The sequence below is a fragment of the Triticum dicoccoides genome, chromosome 5B (genome assembly GCF_002162155.2).
Source record: "Triticum dicoccoides isolate Atlit2015 ecotype Zavitan chromosome 5B, WEW_v2.0, whole genome shotgun sequence".
Lineage (NCBI taxonomy): Eukaryota > Viridiplantae > Streptophyta > Magnoliopsida > Poales > Poaceae > Triticum > Triticum dicoccoides.
Window position 1 is genome coordinate 703921204 of NC_041389.1, and position 18010 is coordinate 703939213.

An 18010-nucleotide genomic window follows, 5' to 3' on the forward strand; every position below is an offset into this window, starting at 1 on the left:
TCGGGTGATACCAGAATCCAATGCTAGTGTTTGAGAGAGTTTTCTCATAAGTCTTAGATGAGTTTTTTAGGTGGTAACATAAACAAATTAGATTAATGAAACATGTTTTTGCGTTATGACTGAATCACAGTTAGGATTAAGAAACAAAGACACTATTTTTTTTGAAGGAATATACTACATGTAGGGGGACTGAAACGAAAGACTAACCCAAAAACATGTAACAATAGATTAAAAAGGCTAAAAAGTTACTACAGAAAGGATGTATCTGCAATAACAAAGAAGAGAAAGCGTGTGGATCTAAATTTGAAAAGGCAGTATTGAGGGCCTCTTTGATAGAGAAGGGAAACTAAAGGGCCTTTCTATAAGAATAGCAGCACACGCAAGTCCAAGAAAGAAGGTTCCACGGACTTCCGTGAAAAATCTCAAAAAAATTCGGACTATTTCTCGATTTGTGCGTGTCATCCTTGCGCAGGGGCCATGCTAATCTTCTCTGTATCGTTCCAATTTTATCGGATGTCCCCGAAGGGACGATGCTAGCTGTCGCGCTCTGCCTTATAAACTAGTCCGACTCTCTCCGGCTGGCCGATGTGGGACTAAACAAATGAGCATTTGTTTTGCCCACGATGCTATCCAGCAAAACCCAGACGCCATCAGGCGTGCGATGGGCCGCCAGTAATAGGCTGGATCTCTCTTGATGTGGCCCATATTAATGGAAGAACATAATGGGCTCTCGTCTTTTTTCATTACTAGTGAATAACGAATGATGCTTGAACACTAAAAAAATACTACATTTTTTGCCGCACATGGGGGGAGGGCACATGCACGTTTAGGAACGGAGGGATCAATAAATCCTTCGGGATGTTCACAGTTTATGGAAGGCGGATGAAGCAAACTTGTACATGAAGGAGATTATGCGATCAAGTTGTTGCCATGCGTACACGTTGCCAAGATCATAGCTCCAAAAGGTTCATGTTAAGCTAGCTTACCGTGTCTTTGGTTTGATTGGATATATAAAAAGGACATGCAACATGCATAATTTTCTATACAGAGATTGAGATTTCACTTGTTGTGACCTACATAATGTTGACAGCTAGATATTGTACACTAAAGATAGAAAGGTTTGAAGAAGGGATTCTTTCGGGTGATACCAGAATCCAATGCTAGTGTTCGAGAGAGTTTTCTCACAAGTCTTAGATGAGTTTTTTAGGTGGTAACATAAACAAATTAGATTAATGAAACATGTTTTTGCGTTATGACTGAATCACAGTTAGGATTAAGAAACAAAGACAATAATTTTTTTGAAGGAATATACTACATGTAGGGGGACTGAAACGAAAGACTAACCCAAAAACATGTAACAATAGATTAAAAAGGCTAAAAAGTTACTACAGAAAGGATGTATCTGCAATAACAAAGAAGAGAAAGCATGTGGATCTAAATTTAAAAAGGCAGTATTGAGGGCCTCTTTGATAGAGAAGGGAAACTAAAGGGCCTTTCTATAAGAATAGCAACACACGCAAGTGCAAGAAAGAAGGTTCCACGGACTTCCGTGAAAAATCTCAAAAAATTCAGACCATTTCTCGATTTGTGCATGTCATCGTTGCGCAGGGGCCATGCTAATCTTCTCTGTATCGTTCCAATTTTATCGGATGTCCCCGAAGGGACGATGCTAGCTGCCGCGCTCTGCCTTATAAACTAGTCCGACTCTCCCCGGCTGGCCGATGTGGGCCTAAACAAATGAGCATTTGTTTTGTCCATGATGCTATCCAGCAAAACCCAGACGCCATCAGGCGTGCGATGGGCCGCCAGTAATAGGCTGGATCTCTCTTGATGTGGCCCATATTAATGGAAGAGCATAATGGGCTCTCGTGTTTTTTCATTACTAGGGAATAACGAATGATGCTTGGACACTAAAAAAATACTATAGTTTTTGCCGCACATGGGGGGAGGGCACATGCACGTTTAGGAACAAAGGGATCAATAAATCATTCGGGATGTTCACAGTTTATGGAAGGCGGATGAAGCAAACTTGTACATGAAGGAGATTATGCGATCAAGTTGTTGCCATGCGTACACGTTGCCAATATCATAGCTCCAAAAGGTTCATGTTAAGCTAGCTTACCGTGTCTTTGGTGTGACTGGATATATAAAAAGGATATGCAACATGCATAATTTTCTACACAGAGATTGAGATTTCACTTGTTGTGACCTACATAATGTTGACAGCTAGTTATTGTACACTAAAGATAGAAAGGTTTGAAGAAGGGATTCTTTCGGGTGATACCAGAATCCAATGCTAGTGTTCGAGAGAGTTTTCTCACAAGTCTTAGATGAGTTTTTTAGGTGGTAACATAAACAAATTAGATTAATGAAACATGTTTTTGCGTTATGACTGAATCACAGTTAGGATTAAGAAACAAAGACAATATTTTTTTTGAAGGAATATACTACATGTAGGGGGACTGAAACGAAAGACTAACCCAAAAACATGTAACAATAGATTAAAAAGGCTAAAAAGTTACTACAGAAAGGATGTATATGCAATAACAAAGAAGAGAAAGCGTGTGGATCTAAATTTGAAAAGGCAGTATTGAGGGCCTCTTTGATAGAGAAGGGAAACTAAAGGGCCTTTCTATAAGAATAGCAGCACACGCAAGTGCAAGAAAGAAGGTTCCACGGACTTCCGTGAAAAATCTCAAAAAAATTCGGACCATTTCTCGATTAGTGCGTGTCATCCTTGCGCAGGGGCCATGCTAATCTTCTCTGTATCGTTCCAATTTTATCGGATGTCCCCGAAGGGACGATGCTAGCTGTCGCGCTCTGCCTTATAAACTAGTCCGACTCTCACCGGCTGGCCGATGTGGGACTAAACAAATGAGCATTTGTTTTGCCCACAATGCTATCCAGCAAAACCCAGACGCCATCAGGCGTGCGATGGGCCGCCAGTAATAGGCTGGATCTCTCTTGATGTGACCCATATTAATGGAAGAGCATAATGGGCTCTCGTGTTTTTTCATTACTAGTGAATAACGAATGATGCTTGGAAACTAAAAAAATACTACATTTTTTGCCGCACATGGGGGGAGGGCACATGCACGTTTAGGAACGAAGGGATCAATAAATCCTTCGGGATGTTCACAGTTTATGGAAGGCGGATGAAGCAAACTTGTACATGAAGGAGATTATGCGATCAAGTTGTTGCCATGCGTACACGTTGCCAAGATCATAGCTCCAAAAGGTTCATGTTAAGCTAGCTTACCGTGTCTTTGGTTTGATTGGATATATAAAAAGGACATGCAACATGCATAATTTTCTACACAGAGATTGAGATTTCACTTGTTGTGACCTACATAATGTTGACAGCTAGTTATTGTACACTAAAGATAAAAAGGTTTGAAGAAGGGATTCTTTCGGGTGATACCAGAATCCAATGCTAGTGTTTGAGAGAGTTTTCTCACAAGTCTTAGATGAGTTTCTTAGGTGGTAACATAAACAAATTAGATTAATGAAACATGTTTTTGCGTTATGACTGACTCACAGTTAGGATTAAGAAACAAAGACAATATTTTTTTTGAAGGAATATACTACATGTAGGGGGACTGAAACGAAAGACTAACCCAAAAACATGTAACAATAGATTAAAAAGGCTAAAAAGTTACTACAGAAAGGATGTATCTGCAATAACAAAGAAGAGAAAGCGTGTGGATCTAAATTTGAAAAGGCAGTATTGAGGGCCTCTTTGATAGAGAAGGGAAACTAAAGGGCCTTTCTATAAGAATAGCAGCACACGCAAGTGCAAGAAAGAAGGTTCCTAGGACTTCCGTGAAAAATCTCAAAAAAATTCGGACCATTTCTCGATTTGTGCGTGTCATCCTTGCGCAGGGGCCATGCTAATCTTCTCTGTATCGTTCCAATTTTATCGGATGTCCCCAAAGGGACGATGCTAGCTGTCGCGCTCTGCCTTATAAACTAGTCCGACTCTCTCCGGCTGGCCGATGTGGGACTAAACAAATGAGCATTTGTTTTGCCCACGATGCTATCCAGCAAAACCCAGATGCCATCAGGCGTGCGATGGGCCGCCAGTAATAGGCTGGATCTCTCTTGATGTGGCCCATATTAATGGAAGAGCATAATGGGCTCTCGTCTTTTTTCATTACTAGTGAATAACGAATGATGCTTGAACACTAAAAAAAATACTACATTTTTTGCCGCACATGGGGGGAGGGCACATGCACGTTTAGGAACGAAGGGATCAATAAATCCTTCGGGATGTTCACAGTTTATGGAAGGCGGATGAAGCAAACTTGTACATGAAGGAGATTATGCGATCAAGTTGTTGCCATGCGTACACGTTGCCAAGATCATAGCTCCAAAAGGTTCATGTTAAGCTAGCTTACCGTGTCTTTGGTTTGATTGGATATATAAAAAGGACGTGCAACATGCATAATTTTCTATACAGAGATTGAGATTTCACTTGTTGTGACCCACATAATGTTGACAGCTAGATATTGTACACTAAAGATAGAAAGGTTTGAAGAAGGGATTCTTTCGGGTGATACCAGAATCCAATGCTAGTGTTCGAGAGAGTTTTCTCACAAGTCTTAGATGAGTTTTTTAGGTGGTAACATAAACAAATTAGATTAATGAAACATGTTTTTGCGTTATGACTGAATCACAGTTAGGATTAAGAAACAAAGACAATAATTTTTTTGAAGGAATATACTACATGTAGGGGGACTGAAACGAAAGACTAACCCAAAAACATGTAACAATAGATTAAAAAGGCTAAAAAGTTACTACAGAAAGGATGTATCTGCAATAACAAAGAAGAGAAAGCATGTGGATCTAAATTTAAAAAGGCAGTATTGAGGGCCTCTTTGATAGAGAAGGGAAACTAAAGGGCCTTTCTATAAGAATAGCAACACACGCAAGTGCAAGAAAGAAGGTTCCACGGACTTCCGTGAAAAATCTCAAAAAATTCAGACCATTTCTCGATTTGTGCATGTCATCCTTGCGCAGGGGCCATGCTAATCTTCTCTGTATCGTTCCAATTTTATCGGATGTCCCCGAAGGGACGATGCTAGCTGCCGCGCTCTGCCTTATAAACTAGTTCGACTCTCCCCGGCTGGCCGATGTGGGACTAAACAAATGAGCATTTGTTTTGTCCACGATGCTATCCAGCAAAACCCAGACGCCATCAGGCGTGCGATGGGCCGCCAGTAATAGGCTGGATCTCTCTTGATGTGGCCCATATTAATGGAAGAGCATAATGGGCTCTCGTGTTTTTTCATTACTAGGGAATAACGAATGATGCTTGGACACTAAAAAAATACTATAGTTTTTGCCGCACATGGGGGGAGGGCACATGCACGTTTAGGAACAAAGGGATCAATAAATCATTCGGGATGTTCACAGTTTATGGAAGGCGGATGAAGCAAACTTGTACATGAAGGAGATTATGCGATCAAGTTGTTGCCATGCGTACACGTTGCCAATATCATAGCTCCAAAAGGTTCATGTTAAGCTAGCTTACCGTGTCTTTGGTGTGACTGGATATATAAAAAGGCTATGCAACATGCATAATTTTCTACACAGAGATTGAGATTTCACTTGTTGTGACCTACATAATGTTGACAGCTAGTTATTGTACACTAAAGATAGAAAGGTTTGAAGAAGGGATTCTTTCGGGTGATACCAGAATCCAATGCTAGTGTTCGAGAGAGTTTTCTCACAAGTCTTAGATGAGTTTTTTAGGTGGTAACATAAACAAATTAGATTAATGAAACATGTTTTTGCGTTATGACTGAATCACAGTTAGGATTAAGAAACAAAGACAATAATTTTTTTGAAGGAATATACTACATGTAGGGGGACTGAAACGAAAGACTAACCCAAAAACATGTAACAATAGATTAAAAAGGCTAAAAAGTTACTACAGAAAGGATGTATCTGCAATAACAAAGAAGAGAAAGCGTGTGGATCTAAATTTAAAAAGGCAGTATTGAGGGCCTCTTTGATAGAGAAGGGAAACTAAAGGGCCTTTCTATAAGAATAGCAGCACACGCAACTGCAAGAAAGAAGGTTCCACGGACTTCCGTGAAAAATCTCAAAAAAATTCGGACCATTTCTCGATTTGTGCGTGTCATCCTTGTGCAGGGGCCATGCTAATCTTCTCTGTATCGTTCCAATTTTATCGGATGTCCCCGAAGGGACGATGCTAGCTGCCGCGCTCTGCCTTATAAACTAGTCCGACTCTCGCCGGCTGGCCGATGTGGGACTAAACAAATGAGCATTTGTTTTGCCCACGATGCTATCCAGCAAAACCCAGACGCCATCAGGCGTGCGATGGGCCGCCAGTAATAGGCTGGATCTCTCTTGATGTGGCCCATATTAATGGAAGAGCATAATGGGCTCTCGTGTTTTTTCATTACTAGGGAATAACGAATGATGCTTGGACACTAAAAAAATACTACAATTTTTGCCGCACATGGGGGGAGGGCACATGCACGTTTAGGAACGAAGGGATCAATAAATCCTTCAGGATGTTCACAGTTTATGGAAGGCGGATGAAGCAAACTTGTACATGAAGGAGATTATGCGATCAAGTTGTTGCCATGCGTACACGTTGCCAAGATAAAAGCTCCAAAAGGTTCATGCTAAGCTAGCTTATCGTGTCTTTGGTGTGACTGGATATATAAAAAGGATATGCAACATGCATAATTTTCTACACAGAGATTGAGATTTCACTTGTTGTGACCTACATAATGTTGACCGCTCGTTATTGTACACTAAGGATAGAAAGGTTTGAAGATGGGATTCTTTCGGGTGATACCAGAATCCAATGCTAGTGTTCGAGAGAGTTTTCTCACAAGTCTTAGATGAGTTTGTTAGGTGGTAACATAAGAAAATTAGATTAATGAAACACGTTTTTGCGTTATGACTGAATCATAGTTAAGATTAAGGAACAAAGACAATAATTTTTGTGAATGAATATACTACATGTAGGAGGACTGAAACGAAAGACTAACCTAAAAACATGTAACAATAGATTAAAAAGGCTAAAAAGTAACTACAGAAAGGATGTATCTACAATAACAAAGAAGAGAAAGCGTGTGGATCTAAATTTAAAAAGGCAGTATTGAGGGCCTCTCTGATAGAGAAGGGAAACTAGAGGGCCTTTCTATAAGAATAGTAGCACACGCAACTGCAAGAAAGAAGGTTCCATGGACTTCCGTGCAAAATATCAAAAAAATTTGAACCATTTCTCGATTTGTGCGTGTCATCCTTGCGCAGGGGCCATGCTAATCTTCTCTGTATCGTTCCAATTTTATCGGATGTCCCCGAAGGGACGATGCTAGGTGCCGCGCTCTGCCTTATAAACTAGTCCGACTCTCCCCGGCTGGCCGATGTGGGACTAAACAAATGAGCGTTTGTTTTGCCCATGACGCTATCCAGCAAAACCCAGACGCCATCAGGCGTGCGATGGGCCGCCAGTAACAGGCTGGATCTCTCTTGATGTGGCCCATATTAATGGAAGAGCATAATGGGCTCTCGGGTTTTTTCATTACTAGGGAATAACGAATGATGCTTGGACACTAAAAAAAATACTACAGTTTTCGCCGCACATGGGGGGAGGGCACATGCACGTTTAGGAACGAAGGGATCAATAAATCCTTCGGGATGTTCACAGTTTATGGAAGGCGGATGAAGCAAACTTGTACATGAAGGAGATTATGCGATCAAGTTGTTGCCATGCGTACACGTTGCCAAGATCATAGCTCCAAAAGGTTCATGTTAAGCTAGCTTACCGTGTCTATGGTTTGATTGGATATATAAAAAGGATATGCAACATGCATAATTTTCTACACAGAGGTTGAGATTTCACTTGTTGTGACCTATATAATGTTGACAGCTAGTTATTGTACACTAAAGATAGAAAGGTTTGAAGAAGGGATTCTTTCGGGTGATACCAGAATCCAATGCTAGTGTTCGAGAGAGTTTTCTCACAAGTCTTAGGTGAGTTTGTTAGGTGGTAACATAAACAAATTAGATTAATGAAACATGTTTTTGCGTTATGACTGAATCACAGTTAGGATTAAGAAACAAAGACAATAATTTTTTTGAAGGAATATACTACATGTAGGGGGACTGAAACGAAAGACTAACCCAAAAACATGTAACAATAGATTAAAAAGGCTAAAAAGTTACTACAGGAAGGATGTATCTGCAATAACAAAGAAGAGAAAGCGTGTGGATCTAAATTTAAAAAGGCAGTATTGAGGGCCTCTCTGATAGAGAAGGGAAACTAACGGGCCTTTCTATAAGAATAGTAGCACACGCAAGTGCAAGAAAGAAGGTTCCATGGACTTCCTCAAAAAAATTTGGACCATTTCTCGATTTGTGCATGTCATCCTTGCGCAGGGGCCATGCTAATCTTCTCTGCATCGTTCCAATTTTATCGGATGTCCCCGAAGGGACGATGCTAGCTGCCGCGCTCTACCTTATAAACTAGTCCGACTCTCCCCGGCTGGCCGATGTGGGACTAAACAAATGAGCTGTGTGTTGCCCACGACGCTATCCAGCAAAACCCAGACGCCATCAGGCGTGCGATGGGCCGCCAGTAACAGTCTCGATCTCTCTTGATGTGGCCCATATTAATGGAAGAGCATAATGGGCTCTCGTGTATTTTCATTACTAGGGAATAACGAATGATGCTTGGACACTAAAAAAATACTACAGTTTTTGCCGCACATGGGGGGAGGGCACATGCACGTTTAGGAACGAAGGGATCAATAAATCCTTCGGGATGTTCACAGTTTATGAAAGGCGGATGAAGCAAACTTGTACATGAAGAAGATTAGGCGATCAAGTTGTTGCCATGTGTACACGTTGCCAAGATCATAGCTCCAAAAGGTTCATGTTAAGCTAGCTTACCGTGTCTTTGGTTTGATTGGATATATAAAAAGGATATGCAACATGCATAATTTTCTACACAGAGATTGAGATTTCACTTGTTGTGACCTACATAATGTTGACAGCTAGTTATTGTACACTAAAGATAGAAATGTTTGAAGAAGGGATTCTTTCGGGTGATACCAGAATCCAATGCTAGTGTTCGAGAGAGTTTTCTCACAAGTCTTAGATGAGTTTGTTAGGTGGTAACATAAACAAATTAGATTAATGAAACATGTTTTTGCGTTATGACTGAATCACAGTTAGGATTAAGAAACAAAGACAATAATTTTTTTGAAGGAATATACTACATGTAGGGGGACTGAAACGAAAGACTAACCCAAAAACATGTAACAATAGATTAAAAAGGCTAAAAAGTTACTACAGAAAGGATGTATCTGCAATAACAAAGAAGAGAAAGCGTGTCGATCTAAATTTAAAAAGGCAGTATTAAGGGCCTCTCTGATAGAGATGGGAAACTAAAGGGCCTTTCTATAAGAATAGCAGCACACGCAAGGCAAGAAAGAAGGTTCCACGGACTTCCGTGAAAAATCTCAAAAAAAATTGGACCATTTCTCGATTTGTGCGTGTCATCCTTGCGCACGGGCCATGCTAATCTTCTCTGTATCGTTCCAATTTTATCGGATGTCCCCGAAGGGACGATGCTAGGTGCCGCGCTCTGCCTTATAAACTAGTCCGACTCTCCCCGGCTGGCCGATGTGGGCCTAAACAAATGAGCATTTGTTTTGCCCACGATGCTATCCAGCAAAACCCAGACACCATCAGGCGTGCGATGGGCCGCCAGTAATAGGCTGGATCTCTCTTGATGTGGCCCATATTAATGGAAGAGCATAATGGGCTCTCGGGTTTTTTCATTACTAGGGAATAACGAATGATGCTTGGACACTAAAAAAAATACTACAGTTTTCGCCGCACATGGGGGGAGGGCACATGCACGTTTAGGAACGAAGGGATCAATAAATCCTTCGGGATGTTCACAGTTTATGGAAGGCGGATGAAGCAAACTTGTACATGAAGGAGATTATGCGATCAAGTTGTTGCCATGCGTACACGTTGCCAAGATCATAGCTCCAAAAGGTTCATGTTAAGCTAGCTTACCGTGTCTATGGTTTGATTGGATATATAAAAAGGATATGCAACATGCATAATTTTCTACACAGAGGTTGAGATTTCACTTGTTGTGACCTATATAATGTTGACAGCTAGTTATTGTACACTAAAGATAGAAAGGTTTGAAGAAGGGATTCTTTCGGGTGATACCAGAATCCAATGCTAGTGTTCGAGAGAGTTTTCTCACAAGTCTTAGGTGAGTTTGTTAGATGGTAACATAAACAAATTAGATTAATGAAACATGTTTTTGCGTTATGACTGAATCACAGTTAGGATTAAGAAACAAAGACAATAATTTTTTTGAAGGAATATACTACATGTAGGGGGACTGAAACGAAAGACTAACCCAAAAACATGTAACAATAGATTAAAAAGGCTAAAAAGTTACTACAGGAAGGATGTATCTGCAATAACAAAGAAGAGAAAGCGTGTGGATCTAAATTTAAAAAGGCAGTATTGAGGGCCTCTCTGATAGAGAAGGGAAACTAACGGGCCTTTCTATAAGAATAGTAGCACACGCAAGTGCAAGAAAGAAGGTTCCATGGACTTCCTCAAAAAAATTTGGACCATTTCTCGATTTGTGCATGTCATCCTTGCGCAGGGGCCATGCTAATCTTCTCTGCATCGTTCCAATTTTATCGGATGTCCCCGAAGGGACGATGCTAGCTGCCGCGCTCTACCTTATAAACTAGTCCGACTCTCCCCGGCTGGCCGATGTGGGACTAAACAAATGAGCTGTGTGTTGCCCACGACGCTATCCAGCAAAACCCAGACGCCATCAGGCGTGCGATGGGCCGCCAGTAACAGTCTCGATCTCTCTTGATGTGGCCCATATTAATGGAAGAGCATAATGGGCTCTCGTGTATTTTCATTACTAGGGAATAACGAATGATGCTTGGACACTAAAAAAATACTACAGTTTTTGCCGCACATGGGGGGAGGGCACATGCACGTTTAGGAACGAAGGGATCAATAAATCCTTCGGGATGTTCACAGTTTATGAAAGGCGGATGAAGCAAACTTGTACATGAAGAAGATTAGGCGATCAAGTTGTTGCCATGTGTACACGTTGCCAAGATCATAGCTCCAAAAGGTTCATGTTAAGCTAGCTTACCGTGTCTTTGGTTTGATTGGATATATAAAAAGGATATGCAACATGCATAATTTTCTACACAGAGATTGAGATTTCACTTGTTGTGACCTACATAATGTTGACAGCTAGTTATTGTACACTAAAGATAGAAATGTTTGAAGAAGGGATTCTTTCGGGTGATACCAGAATCCAATGCTAGTGTTCGAGAGAGTTTTCTCACAAGTCTTAGATGAGTTTGTTAGGTGGTAACATAAACAAATTAGATTAATGAAACATGTTTTTGCGTTATGACTGATTCACAGTTAGGATTAAGAAACAAAGACAATAATTTTTTTGAAGGAATATACTACATGTAGGGGGACTGAAACGAAAGACTAACCCAAAAACATGTAACAATAGATTAAAAAGGCTAAAAAGTTACTACAGAAAGGATGTATCTGCAATAACAAAGAAGAGAAAGCGTGTCGATCTAAATTTAAAAAGGCAGTATTAAGGGCCTCTCTGATAGAGATGGGAAACTAAAGGGCCTTTCTATAAGAATAGCAGCACACGCAAGGCAAGAAAGAAGGTTCCACGGACTTCCGTGAAAAATCTCAAAAAAAATTGGACCATTTCTCGATTTGTGCGTGTCATCCTTGCGCACGGGCCATGCTAATCTTCTCTGTATCGTTCCATTTTTATCGGATGTCCCCGAAGGGACGATGCTAGGTGCCGCGCTCTGCCTTATAAACTAGTCCGACTCTCCCCGGCTGGCCGATGTGGGCCTAAACAAATGAGCATTTGTTTTGCCCACGATGCTATCCAGCAAAACCCAGACACCATCAGGCGTGTGATGGGCCGCCAGTAATAGGCTGGATCTCTCTTAATGTGGCCCATATTAATGGAAGAGCATAATGTGCTCTCGTGTTTTTTCATTACTAGGGAATAACGAATGATGCTTGGACACTAAAAAAATACTATAGTTTTTGCCGCACATGGGGGGAGGGCACATGCACGTTTAGGAACGAAGGGATCAATAAATCATTTGGGATGTTCACAGTTTATGGAAGGTAGATGAAGCAAACTTGTACATGAAGGAGATTATGCGATCAAGTTGTTGCCATGCGTACACGTTGCCAAGATAAAAGCTCCAAAAGGTTCATGCTAAGCTAGATTATCGTGTCTTTGGTGTGACTGGATATATAAAGAGGATATGCAACATGCATAATTTTCTACACAGAGATTGAGATTTCACTTGTTGTGACCTACATAATGTTGACCGCTCGTTATTGTACACTAAAGATAGAAAGGTTTGAAGATGGGATTCTTTTGGGTGATACCAGAATCCAATGCTAGTGTTCGAGAGAGTTTTCTCACAAGTCTTAGATGAGTTTGTTAGGTGGTAACATAAGCAAATTAGATTAATGAAACATGTTTTTGCGTTATGACTGAATCATAGTTAAGATTAAGGAACAAAGACAATAATTTTTTTGAATGAATATACTACATGTAGGAGGACTGAAATGAAAGACTAACCCAAAAACATGTAACAATAGATTAAAAAGGCTAAAAAGTTACTACAGAAAGGATGTATCTGCAATAAGAAAGAAGAGAAAGCGTGTGGATCTAAATTTAAAAAGGCAGTATTGAGGGCCTCTCTGATAGAGAAGGGAAACTAAAGGGCCTTTCTTTAAGAATAGTAGCACATGCAAGTGCAAGAAAGAAGGTTCCATGGACTTCCTCAAAAAAATTTGGATCATTTCTCGATTTGTGCGTGTCATCCTTGCGCAGAGGCCATGCTAATCTTCTCTGTATCATTCCAATTTTATCGGATGCCCCGAAGGGACGATGCTAGCTACCGCGCTCTGCCTTATAAACTAGTCCGACTCTCCCCGGCTGGCCGATGTGGGACTAAACAAATGAGCGTTTGTTTTGCCCACGACGCTATCCAGCAAAACCCTGACGCCATCAGGCGTGCGATGGGCCGCCAATAACAGGCTGGATCTCTCTTGATGTGGCCCATATTAATGGAAGAGCATAATGGTCTCTCGTGTTTTTTCATTACTAGGGAATAACGAATGATGCTTGGACACTTAAAAAAATACTACAGTTTTTGCCGCACATGGGGGGAGGGCACATGCACGTTTAGGAACGAAGGGATCAATAAATCCTTCGGGATGTTCACAGTTTATGGAAGGCGGATGAAGCAAACTTGTACATGAAGGAGATTATGAGATCAAGTTGTTGCCATGCGTACACGTTGCCAAGATCATAGCTCCTTATAATTTTCTACACAGAGATTGAGATTTCACTTGTTGTGACCTACATAATGTTGACAGCTAGTTATTGTACACTAAAGATAGAAAGGTTTGAAGCAGGTATTCTTTCGGGTGATACCAGAATCCAATGCTAGTGTTCGAGAGAGTTTTCTCACAAGTCTTAGATGAGTTTGTTAGGTGGTAACATAAACAAATTAGATTAATGAAACATGTTTTTGCGTTATGACTGAATCACAGTTAGGATTAAGAAACAAAGACAATAATTTTTTTGAAGGAATATACTATATGTAGGGGGACTGAAATGAAAGACTAACCCAAAAACATGTAACAATAGATTAAAAAGGCTAAAAAGTTAGTACAGAAAGGATGTATCTGCAATAACAAAGAAGAGAAAGCGTGTGGATCTAAATTTAAAAAGGCAGTATTGAGGGTCTCTCTGTTAGAGAAGGGAAACTAAAGGGCCTTTCTATAAGAATAGCAGCACACGCAAGTGCAAGAAAGAAGGTTCCACGGACTTCCGTGAAAAATCTCAAAAAAAAATTTGGACCATTTCTCGATTTGTGCATGCCATCCTTGCGCAGGGGCCATGCTAATCTTCTCTATATCGTTCCAATTTTATCGGATGTCCCCGAAGGGACGATGCTAGCTGCCGCGCTCTGCCTTATAAACTTGTCCGACTCTCCCCGGCTGGCCGATGTGGGACTAAACAAATGAGCATTTGTTTTTCCCACGATGCTATCCAGCAAAACCCAGATGCCATCAGGCGTGCGATGGGCCGCCAGTAACAGGCTAGATCTCTCTTGATGTGGCCCATATTAATGGAAGAGCATAATGGGCTCGTGTTTTTTCATTACTAGGGAATAACGAATGATGCTTGGACACTAAACAAAATACTACAGTTTTTGCCGCACATGGGGGGAGGGCACATGCACGTTTAGGAACGAAGGGATCAATAAATCGTTCGGGATGTTCACAGTTTATGGAAGTCAGATGAAGCAAATTTGTACATGAAGGAGATTATGCGATCAATTTGTTGCCATGCGTACACGTTGCCAAGATAAAAGCTCCAAAAGGTTCATGCTAAGCTAGCTTATCGTGTTTTTGGTTTGACTGGATATATAAAAAGGATATGCAACATGCATAATTTTCTACACAGAGATTGAGATTTCACTTGTTGTGACCTACATAATGCTAACCGCTCGTTATTGTACACTAAAGATAGAAAGGTTTGAAGATGGGATTCTTTCGGGTGATACCAGAATCCAATGCTAGTGTTCGAGAGAGTTTTCTCACAAGTCTTAGATGAGTTTGTTAGGTGGTAACATAAGCAAATTAGATTAATGAAACATGTTTTTTCGTTATGACTGAATCACAGTTAAGATTAAGAAACAAAGACAATAATTTTTTTGAAGGAATATCTTACATGCAGGGGGACTGAAACGAAAGACTAACCCAAAAACATGTAACAATAGATTAAAAAGGCTAAAAAGTTACTACAGAAGGATGTATCTGCAATAACAAAGAAGAGAAAGCGTGCGGATCTAAATTTCAAAAGGCAGTATTGAGGGCCTCTCTGATAGAGAAGGGAAACTAAAGGGCCTTTCTATAAGAATAGCAGCACACGCAAGTGCAAGAAAGAAGGTTCCACGGACTTCCGTGAAAAATCTAAAAAAAATTGGACCATTTCACGATTTGTGCGTGTCATCCTTGCGCAGGGGCCATGCTAATCTTCTCTGTATCGTTCCAATTTTATCGGATGTCCCCGAAGGGACGATGCTAGCTGCCGCGCTCTGCCTTATAAACCAGTCCAACTCTCCCCGGCTGGCCGATTTCGGACTAAACAAATGAGCGTTTGTTTTGCCCATGACGCTATCCAGCAAAACCCAGACACCATCAGGCGTGCGATGGGCCGCCAGTAACAGGCTGCATCTCTCTTGATGTGGCCCATATTAATGGAAGAGCATAATGGTCTCTCGTGTTTTTTCATTATTAGGGAATAACGAATGATGCTTGGACACTTAAAAAATAATACAGTTTTTGCCGCACATGGGGGGAGGGCACATGCACGTTTAGGAACGAAGGGATCAATAAATCCTTCGGGATGTTCACAGTTTATGGAAGGCGGATGAAGCAAACTTGTACATGAAGGAGATTATGAGATCAAGTTGTTGCCATGCGTACACGTTGCCAAGATCATAGCTCCAAAAGGTTCATGTTAAGCTAGCTTACCGTGTCTTTGGTTTGATTGGATATATAAAAAGGATATGCAACATGCATAATTTTCTACACAGAGATTGAGATTTCACTTGTTGTGACCTACATAATGTTGACAGCTAGTTATTGTACACTAAAGATAGAAAGGTTTGAAGAAGGGATTCTTTCGGGTGATACCAGAATCCAATGCTAGTGTTCGAGAGAGTTTTCTCACAAGTCTTAGATGAGTTTGTTAGGTGGTAACATAAGCAAATTAGATTAATGAAACATGTTTTTTCGTTATGACTGAATCACAGTTAAGATTAAGGAACAAAGACAACAATTTTTTTGAATGAATATACTACATGTAGGGGGACTGAAACGAAAGACTAACCCAAAAATATGTAACAATAGATTAAAAGGCTAAGAAGTTACTACAGAAAGGATGTATATGCAATAACAAAGAAGAGAAAGCGTGTGGATCTAAATTTAAAAAGGCAGTATTGAGGGCCTCTCTGATAGAGAAGGGAAACTAAAGGGCCTTCCTATAAGAATAGCAGCACACGCAAGTGCAAGAAAGAAGGTTCCACGGACTTCCGTGGAAAATATCAAAAAAAAATTGAACCATTTCTCGATTTGTGCATGTCATCCTTGCGCAGGGGCCATGCTAATCTTCTCTGTATCGTTACAATTTTATCGGATGTCCCCGAAGGGACGATGCTAGCTGCCGCGCTCCGCCTTATAAACCAGTCCGACTCTCCCCGGCTGGCCGATTTGGGACTAAACAAATGAGCGTTTGTTTTGCCCATGACGCTATCCAGCAAAACCCAGACGCCATCAGGCGTGCGATGGGCTGCCAGTAATAGGCTGGATCTCTCTTGATGTGGCCCATATTAATGGAAGAGCATAATGGGCTCTCGTGTTTTTTCATTACTAGGGAATAACGAATGATGCTTGGACACTAAAAAAATACTACAGTTTTTGCCGCACATGGGGGGAGGGCACATGCACGTTTAGGAACGAAGGGATCAATAAATCCTTCCGGATGTTCACAGTTTATGGAAGGCGGATGAAGCAAACTTGTACATGAAGGAGATTATGCGATCAGGTTGTTGCCATGCGAACACGTTGCCAAGATAAAAGCCCCAAAAGGTTCATGCTAAGCTAGCTTACCGTGTCTTTGGTTTGACTGGATATATAAAAAGGATATGCAACATGCATAATTTTCTACACAGATATTGAGATTTCACTTGTTGTGACCTACATAATGTTGACCGCTCGTTATTGTACACTAAAGATAGAAAGGTTTGAAGAAGGGATTCTTTCGGGTGATACCAGAATCCAATGCTAGTGTTCGAGAGAGTTTTCTCACATGTCTTAGATGAGTTTGTTAGGTGGTAACATAAGCAAATTAGATTAATGAAACATGTTTTTGCGTTATGACTGAATCACAGTTAAGATTAAGCAACAAAGTCAATAATTTTTTGAATGAATATACTACATGTAGGAGGACTGAAACGAAAGACTAACCCAAAAACATGTAACAATAGATTAAAAAGGCTAAAAAGTTACTACAGAAAGGATGTATCTGCAATAACAAAGAAGAGAAAGCGTGTGGATCTAAATTTAAAAAGGTAGTATTGAGGGCCTCTCTGATAGAGAAGGGAACTAAAGGGCCTTTCTACAAGAATAGTAGCACACGCAAATGCAAGAAAGAAGGTTCCACGGACTTCCTCAAAAAAATTTGGACCATTTCTCGATTTGTGCGTGTCATCCTTGCGCAGGGGCCATGCTAATCTTCTCTGTATCGTTCCAATTTTATCGGATGTCCCCGAAGGGACGATGCTAGCTGCCGTGCTCTGCCTTATAAACTAGTCCGACTCTCCCCGGCTGGCCGATGTGGGACTAAACAAATGAGCGTTTGTTTTGCCCACGACGCTATCCAGCAAAACCCAGACGCCATCAGGCATGCGATGGCCTGCCAGTAACAGGTTGGATCTCTCTTGATGTGGCCCATATTAATGGAAGAGCATAATGGGCTCTCGTGTTTTTTCATTACTAGGGAATAATGAATGATGCTTGGACACTAAAAAAAATACTACAGTTTTTGCCGCACATGGGGGGAGGGCACATGCACGTTTAGGAACGAAGGGATCAATAAATCCTTCGGGATGTTCACAGTTTATGGAAGGCGGATGAAGCAAACTTGTACATGAAGGAGATTATGCGATCAAGTTGTTGCCATGCGTACACGTTGCCAAGATCATAGCTCCAAAAGGTTCATGTTAAGCTAGCTTACCGTGTCTTTGGTTTGATTGGATAGATAAAAAGGATATGCAACATGCATAATTTTCTACACAGAGATTGAGATTTCAGTTGTTGT

General features: G+C 40.9%; 16 non-coding genes across 16 annotated transcripts; all 16 read right to left on the reverse strand.

Annotated features, from left to right (window-relative positions):
- Positions 1-426: 426 nt before the first annotated feature.
- Positions 427-529, reverse strand: LOC119313177. Its single transcript, XR_005151560.1, has one exon. It is a non-coding gene; the product is annotated as a U6 spliceosomal RNA (small nuclear RNA).
- Positions 530-1562: 1033 nt separating this feature from the next.
- Positions 1563-1665, reverse strand: LOC119313193. Its single transcript, XR_005151575.1, has one exon. It is a non-coding gene; the product is annotated as a U6 spliceosomal RNA (small nuclear RNA).
- Positions 1666-2699: 1034 nt separating this feature from the next.
- Positions 2700-2802, reverse strand: LOC119313178. Its single transcript, XR_005151561.1, has one exon. It is a non-coding gene; the product is annotated as a U6 spliceosomal RNA (small nuclear RNA).
- A 1034-nt stretch (positions 2803-3836) lies between these two features.
- Positions 3837-3939, reverse strand: LOC119313182. Its single transcript, XR_005151564.1, has one exon. It is a non-coding gene; the product is annotated as a U6 spliceosomal RNA (small nuclear RNA).
- Positions 3940-4973: 1034 nt separating this feature from the next.
- On the reverse strand, positions 4974-5076 carry LOC119313184. Its single transcript, XR_005151566.1, has one exon. It is a non-coding gene; the product is annotated as a U6 spliceosomal RNA (small nuclear RNA).
- Positions 5077-6110: 1034 nt separating this feature from the next.
- On the reverse strand, positions 6111-6213 carry LOC119313173. Its single transcript, XR_005151556.1, has one exon. It is a non-coding gene; the product is annotated as a U6 spliceosomal RNA (small nuclear RNA).
- A 1034-nt stretch (positions 6214-7247) lies between these two features.
- LOC119313170 lies at positions 7248-7350 on the reverse strand. Its single transcript, XR_005151553.1, has one exon. It is a non-coding gene; the product is annotated as a U6 spliceosomal RNA (small nuclear RNA).
- Positions 7351-8375: 1025 nt separating this feature from the next.
- Positions 8376-8478, reverse strand: LOC119313187. The gene has a single exon (XR_005151569.1). It is a non-coding gene; the product is annotated as a U6 spliceosomal RNA (small nuclear RNA).
- A 1032-nt stretch (positions 8479-9510) lies between these two features.
- LOC119313186 lies at positions 9511-9613 on the reverse strand. Its single transcript, XR_005151568.1, has one exon. It is a non-coding gene; the product is annotated as a U6 spliceosomal RNA (small nuclear RNA).
- A 1025-nt stretch (positions 9614-10638) lies between these two features.
- On the reverse strand, positions 10639-10741 carry LOC119313188. Its single transcript, XR_005151570.1, has one exon. It is a non-coding gene; the product is annotated as a U6 spliceosomal RNA (small nuclear RNA).
- A 1032-nt stretch (positions 10742-11773) lies between these two features.
- LOC119313192 lies at positions 11774-11876 on the reverse strand. The gene has a single exon (XR_005151574.1). It is a non-coding gene; the product is annotated as a U6 spliceosomal RNA (small nuclear RNA).
- Positions 11877-12900: 1024 nt separating this feature from the next.
- On the reverse strand, positions 12901-13002 carry LOC119313194. The gene has a single exon (XR_005151576.1). It is a non-coding gene; the product is annotated as a U6 spliceosomal RNA (small nuclear RNA).
- Positions 13003-13969: 967 nt separating this feature from the next.
- Positions 13970-14072, reverse strand: LOC119313190. Its single transcript, XR_005151572.1, has one exon. It is a non-coding gene; the product is annotated as a U6 spliceosomal RNA (small nuclear RNA).
- Positions 14073-15103: 1031 nt separating this feature from the next.
- On the reverse strand, positions 15104-15206 carry LOC119313174. Its single transcript, XR_005151557.1, has one exon. It is a non-coding gene; the product is annotated as a U6 spliceosomal RNA (small nuclear RNA).
- Positions 15207-16240: 1034 nt separating this feature from the next.
- On the reverse strand, positions 16241-16343 carry LOC119313180. The gene has a single exon (XR_005151563.1). It is a non-coding gene; the product is annotated as a U6 spliceosomal RNA (small nuclear RNA).
- Positions 16344-17365: 1022 nt separating this feature from the next.
- On the reverse strand, positions 17366-17468 carry LOC119313167. The gene has a single exon (XR_005151550.1). It is a non-coding gene; the product is annotated as a U6 spliceosomal RNA (small nuclear RNA).
- Between the last annotated feature and the right edge of the window lie 542 nt (positions 17469-18010).